The following is a 7782-nucleotide window of genomic DNA, read 5'->3' as shown; positions in this document are numbered from 1 at the left end:
CACTTAGGGTATTGATGATTGGATAGACATTTCTTGCCTTAAGCTCTAACCCTGCTGAATTATAAATTTTATCAGCTAGTTAGTTAGCGTAGTAAGGTAAAAGTTGGCTCCATATTTATTTATATATATTTTAATTTGATTGCAGTTTCTGAAGTCTTTCCTATATGAAGACATAAGCTTTTATGCTATGTTTATGCTATAGCATTTTGTGGTGCAGGCTTCAAAGGCCCTCCATAGTTTATTCGAGTTGCGCAACACCATTAGGAGTAGAAAGGAAGACCCCGAGAACATATTTTCAACTATAAGAAATAGACATGTCAATTCGTGTCCCGTGTCATGTAAAATATTGCATTCATATCGTGTTTTACACAAAAATTATATATCACAGTTTGTATCAACATGATAATATAAAATACATTTTTTAAATTTTGTTAAACTTATTTATAGTTTTTGCTAAAATTTTAAGTCATATTATTTTTATATATTTTATTCGTATCGTTTTCATATTATATTATCATGTCATGTTTCAGATTACCAAGTCTAATAAGAAACCTTACTTAAGAAGTAGATTGAGCCACTACAAGGGTTTTGGTTTTTAGTAACATTTTTTTTAATATGTAACGGCGTTTATAAACGCCACTAAAATATTTACGGCATTTGCAAAAAACTTCAGCCAAAGTGTTGGCTATACACTCATCAGGGAAATAAAACGTCGTTAATTTACCGGCATTTGTATCTTTGAGATGCCATTAGTTTAGTGACATTTTTATCAAAAAAATACTGCTATTATGGTAGCATTTAAATTATAAGATGCCGTTAAATTAACGACGTTTGTGTCTAGAAAATGTCACTATTTTAGCAACGTTTGTATTTTTTAGATGCTATTAATTTAGTGGCCTTTTTATCAAAAAAACACCGATATTGTGGTGGTGTTTAAATGATAAGATGTCGCTAAATTAGCAACATTTATATAAAAAAAATGCCACTAAATTACCATACAAACGCTGCTAATTTAGCGGCATTTGTTGATAAGAGTGTCGCTACTTGTAGTGGTATTTTATGGTACAAACGTCACTAAATTATTCATTTAGTGGCATTCTTGAACGCGAACACCATGAAATTAAGAAATTTATTTTTTTAAATAAAAAATTTCTATTAATATTTATTATTTTTATTAACAAGAAATGTTAATGAAATAAAAACAAACTTAAATTAAGAAACTAAATTAATAAACACTTAATTCACATTTAAATATACAGCTAATTACCACAAAATTTAATAATTAGTACAATAACATTCAAATTTTTTTAATACATTAACAAAAAAAATTAAAATGTATGAAATTGATGATTGCATATATTTTTAAGGTTGCCAATTGATGAAGGAATTTTTTCACCTTTGTCACTAGCGTATTCAAGAACCTGCTGAATAATACTATACAATTTTTAACACTTCATAGTAAGCTTTTTTATATTAAAAAATATAAATATTTAGTAAATATAGTCCCTTAGTTGTTGGACCACCAAGATCAGTTCTTGGAAATTGTTATTGCACAAAATTCATAAGATTATCGAATTGATCATGCAACTGTTGAAATTTTGCATGCTCTTGCTCATTCTAGCACGTTCTTCCTCAATTTTGGCACACCATGTTCTATTTCTGCTTCCATTTGTTGGAAACGTTGTTGCATAATTTGCAACTCCTCTCTCAATATCGAAATGTCTCATGAAGAATGACTTATTGAGAATATAAATTGCTGAGAGCTATGTCCATAGTAGGTAAATAGTGTTGGACCCAATCCAAGGCCTCGGACCCATCCATGCTTTTCTTTTCCAGCACTTCTATGAATATCTGATTTTTCAATTCTTGCATGTTAACAAAACCATCAAATGCTGCTTCAATCTCAACAACCATTTTCTCTTTCGCTTTCTCCTGTAAAATAGTCATATATAACTATCAAGTTTAATGATTAATTGATAACATGTTAAAAAAAGTAAACATTTGCTTTCTATTAAAATAGATATTACAAATTATCACAATTTTTTGTGTTTCGATATTCATATAAGATCCGTCTTTTTTTATGTGTGTTAAGTGAAAAAGTCCCACATGTCCAATTTTACCACCCATCTCAATCTTCTATACAAAAACATATGTTATTGTTAAATACATATCAACCGTAACTTATTCATGCATAAGAAGCCTGTCAATCAAGTTCAAAATTTTCCTTTTAAAAATTTTAATATCATGTATTTAATCTATTTAAAATTGTTAAAATATAAATATAATCGTAAATTTATATTTTGGCCCATTAACAACACAATAGTCTTAAACAGACGCAAACAATAAAAGTATTTTGGCATTTCACACATATCGATCATGGAAACCAAATTCAATTATTTGAACAAGTTTAATATCATGGATTGAAGCTATTCAAACTGTTCAAAGCCATCCAAATGCTTAATTTTTATTTTTTCATTTTAAAGGCAAAAATAGTCTCAAATAGACATAAGCAACAACTTTTTCACCTATATTAACAATAGAAACCAAGTTCAATCTATCGGATAAGTTTAATATCAAGTATTAAAGCTATCCAAACTGTTAAAATAGAACAATAACAACAAATTTATATTTTTACCTAAATAGATGTAAACAATAACTTTTTCATACATATCATCCGTGTCAACTAAGTTCAATACTTTCGATAAGTTTAATATCATGTATTGAAACTATCAAAACTATTAAAACAAAACACTAACTGTTAATTTGTATATTTACCTTTTAATGGCACAAAAAGTTCATTCATTGGAATAAGTTAAAAATTATAAACTTACTATTTCTTTTTGCTTTCTTACAAAACTTTTTGATCCACTTGTGTGGGTATATTTTTGTTGCTTTCTGCTACCAATCCTAATATGTTTTCTTTCTTGCCATAGAAAATAATTGGGTATATGATAGAAATACAAATATTACCAACTTAAAGCATAAAATACTTTCATTATTTCATTTTACTATACAAAGTTATAAATTAATACCTATTCTTTTCTTGAGAACCAAAATCTAACTAATTATTCATATTGCCACCTAATCACATTACGGGGTAAATTTTTCATCATCGCCTCTATAGTAGTATTTCGGTCAAAATACTTATTCTTTAAATTATGCTTATAATCTTTCCATTTATTTTCCAATGACTTAAGCACAAATGAAGTTGGTATTTAAAGTACTAATCTTAACTGTGTAATACAATAAGAAAAGTTTGAATAAGTAAACAAAATGTAAAATAATTATATTTTTATATGTAATTAATTATACTAATGCCTCAATAAAGTTTAAAGCATTGGCCATAACTTCTGCTAGAACTTTATGCCGTGTTTCATAAGGAATAGGTAATTTCATTCCATTACGGCCAAGCATGCTTAGAAATCCAACCAACAGTTGAGCCTCTTTACCAATTGGTTACCTATCCGAGTTTGCAGACACTACAATACTCTCGTTCGAAGGTAGTACAAATAGTTCTTTCAAAGTTGTTTGGCTTCTGAACCTCCGTTGATCATTGTTATCAACTGTAAAAAAAAAAATTAATTTGTAAAATGCCAATACTTTAATCATTATAATCGAATTCTAAATATGAGGTATACGATACCTGCATTCAAATTTAAAGTATAGTCAATTGATGGGATACTATCTAAACCTGGACCTCTTATATTGCCAGATCCAATAGTTGTTGAAAGGTTAAAAGTGACTGAGTTAGATTTGACAGTACGTTCATTCCCCTTTAAAGAATTCAGTTTATAACCAATATCAATAGGTGCCTAGACGGTTCTAAACTAATATCTCTAATATGTATTCCTTTTAATCTACTCCTTCACATTGTAACTTACCTGTATCATAAATAAGAATATATAAAAGATATTAGTTTAGAACATATATAAAGACATTGAGAAGTTAAAAAATCATAACCTATGATATATAAAGAACATATCTATTTAATTACATTAAAAGATAATGTATGATTTACAATACAATAAATATACAATAGCGAATGTGACATTAATTACATACAAGCATTTACTACATTATGTCTTTAACATTAGAATTACAAAATATAGATGATCCATCATGGTTCATAAATGTCTTCAGTAACATCTTTCGTAACCCACTGGAGATATTTTCATCCAAGTTTTCTTTAGCAAAAGGATAACATTCAGTTCCATGTTTAACATCATCTTTGGTATCTTACCCCATATCAAATAAGTCTTTAGGTGTGTTTCAAAAAACAACAAACCAACCCAATTCTTTGGATCTTCAGAATAAAAAACTTGTTTGACTTGAAATGAAAAAACATAAGGTTCATCGATAAGCTATTATCTAGTGTTAATTAATTGAGAAAATTTGATAAGTGTAAATCCATACTAATCTTTTTGAATACCTTTCGCATTATTCACATCAGTCCAATCACATCAAAATAAGACAACTTTCCACTTGCCATAATAATCCAACTCAATGATGTCATCAATGATGCCATCAATGATGCCATAATAGTCAACATTTTCCTCTAAAAGTTTTGTGTTTCTAGCACTAGCATAGGTAGTAGTTGATGAAGTAACAACAACTTTGAATGTTATGTAATTCTAAATCTCTCACGGGATTTAGTGTGAAATCTAAATCCATTGATGATGAAACCTTTGTATCGTTTCACAATTCGGTTCAAACCTTGTGAAAGACACTTCACTTGTTCACTAACAAGCATTCCACTTTAAACCTATAAAGGTGGAATAAATATATATATATGTTATTAATGTAAGTTATACCGTAAGCATTTTATATGGATTTATCATAACGGGAAGTATGGTATTACTTACAGTTGCTCCTAACCATTCATGAAAGTTTTCGGTAAATAACTTATCAAGCTCTTGAGGGTTTGATCATCGATAATGTGTAGGAGCTCTCAAATTATTTCTATACTCACTATAAAACATCATGATAAAGTATTAATAATTAAAAAAATACAATAAATTATGCTTAATGGAATGAATAATTTTCTTGCTAAAAAACTTACGTGTGAAACAATTCAATTGAGTCATGATGAAAAATAACATACCGATGTGCTTGTGCCCAAGATTTATCATTTAACTCTACCATTTCAGTTTTGCCTATTGGTTGTCCAAAACTTTGAAAAAGATAACTATCAGTATGCTGTATACCAATGTTTCTTGATGGTCTATTAAATCTCATTTCAACATCTTCCAAATAATAAGAACAAAATGTCATACACTCTTTTGCTAAATATTATTTAGCAATAGAACCTTCCGGATAGGATTTGTTACGATAATAAGACTTTAACCTCCCTAAAAACCTATCGCATCAAATATTAGTCATATATCTTTCTAACTAGAGTGGCATAATCATCAATAACAACCTAATCAATCTATTAACAATAATACCTTTTAATAAAATACATCCATCGATAATAAACCAGCCCACTGACTTTTGCTTCATATGGAAGGTAGATAACCAAATGCATCATAATACTGAAGAAGTTTGAAGGGAAAATCTTCTTTAAATGGCAAAAAGTAATCGCGGCTCGATCTTGAAGTTTGTCAAGCTTTTTCATATTCATACATTTCTCACATAGAGATTCACATAGACATTTCTCATCACAGAAATGACTTGCTTTGACATTGATGAACGTAAAGGAATTAGAAGTAAGTCTTACATCAAAATGTGATAATCATGTGACTTCAATGAAGAAAGTTTTCGTTCCTTCAGATTCACACATCTCGATATATTTGACACATAGCCATCCAAAACATTGACATTTTTCAAAACCTTGCAAAACATATCTTTTTCAGTTTTACAAATCCTAAAACAAGTAAAAGGCAACTGATATTTGCCATTAGGAAGCAACTTCGGATGAAGGTCAAGATGAATCCCCATATCAACTAGGTCAAGCCAACTTTTTAAGTCATTATTTGATTTTCTATTCACATTGAGAACTGTCCTGATAAAATTTTCATAAAAATTCTTCTCTATGTCCATCAAATCAAGATTATGGCATAATAAATTATATTCCCAATAAGGCAACTCAAAAATATTTTTTTTTCACAACTTAAACTCATGTGGGTCATCTTTTTCATCGTCTTTTTCATTACTTTGAACATCAAGATCACCAACTTGAGTATCAATATCACCAACTTGCATAATATAAGGCCAGACACCTTCAAAGATGTCCCTCACTCTTTTACTTGATAAAGTCATTTTTTCATAAGTGAAATTGAGATCTTTTAACTTTGACAAGATATTAGACCCACTAATTGGTAAAGGCGATCTCCTCAACTCTTCAGTTCCATCAAAGAGATGTTTTTAGAATTTAAATCAATGATTATCATCTAACCATCAATGATGTCCCATATAATAGAATTTTCTCCCATTAGGTAACCACTTCGAACATGTCTGTGCAGCACAACATGGACAAGCATAATGACCTTTTGTACTCCAACTAGATAAATTGCATAAGTAGAAAAATCATTGATAATCCATAATAAGTAGCACGCATATTAAAGTTTTCTTTTTTTGATGCATCATAGGTTTCAACTCTTTCCCATAATTGCTTAACTCTTTAATAAGAAGTTGTAAGCAGATATCTATATCATTGCCCAAACTTTTTTTCCTGCGAATCATCATAGACAATAAAAATGACTATTACTTCATAGCAATCCATGGTGACAAATTGTAAGGAATCAATATAACTGGTCAAGTACTATAAAAAGTACTTATCATTTTAAATAGGTTGAATCCATCAGATGCTAGTCTAAGCATAACATTTCAACGATCAAATGCAAAGTCTGAAAACCTAGAATGAAATGATTTCCATGCCAAAGAATCTGTAAGATGTCTCAATGATCCATCATCCGTTTGTTTCTCATAATGCCACCTTATTGAATCTATAAATTTGGAAGACATGAAAAGTCATTGAAGTCTTGGTATTAATGAAAAATAGTGTAAAAGCTTAACAAGCTTCTTTCTGACATAGATCTCATCACCATTCTCATTCAACCTTTCATCAGGGTTTTTATCCACCCAACGAGAAATACCACATAAATGACAAGATTCTTGATTTTTTCTATCACCCCAATACAACATGCAATCATTGGAACAACTATGAATTTTCTCATAATCGAGACCTAAATCCTTAATTATCTTTTTTGATTCTTTACAAGATTGAGAGATTTTTACAAAAGGAAACATTTCTTTCATAAACTCTAATAATAAAATCAGAGAGTTTTTCATCCATCCACATAAGCATTTCAAGTGAAAATGACGAACATAGAAAGATAACCTTGAATGCTTTGATCCCTCATAAAGTTCTTCATTCATATCCTCAAGCAACCTATAAAACTTTGATACTTCTCCTCTAGGTTGTTGGTGACCTACACTTATCCCAGGTTCACCAAATTCATTCATTTTAACATTATACTAATTAAATCCATCATTTTGAGGAGATATGAAAATATTGGTTACAAATGTTAACAGCATCTCGCAACATGCCTTTAATGTCATCTGCTATAAAAGGATCTTATTAGTGTTGAGGAGCCTTTAAAGTTGAAGGAACTCTAGTGGAAAACCTTAACAATATAGACTCTCCATAAAAATACCAATTAATATATCTTGAGACAAATCTAATGCAGATTAAATGTTCGAAAATAACTTCACGCATTTGCCAATCAATATTAGCACACTTCACACATGGGCATAATATCATGCTATCTTCACTTGTATTCT

At 29.5% G+C, this 7782-nt stretch overlaps 1 pseudogene; it reads right to left on the bottom strand.

The window, feature by feature from the left end:
• Positions 1-6702: 6702 nt before the first annotated feature.
• LOC149515308 (uncharacterized) lies at positions 6703-7464 on the bottom strand (annotated as a pseudogene).
• Positions 7465-7782: the final 318 nt, after the last annotated feature.

The sequence above is a fragment of the Durio zibethinus genome, chromosome 13, assembly GCF_047325235.1.
Source record: "Durio zibethinus cultivar Kanyao isolate XHJ-2024 chromosome 13, ASM4732523v1, whole genome shotgun sequence".
NCBI lineage: Eukaryota > Viridiplantae > Streptophyta > Magnoliopsida > Malvales > Malvaceae > Durio > Durio zibethinus.
This window is presented reverse-complemented; position numbering and strand designations above follow the sequence as displayed.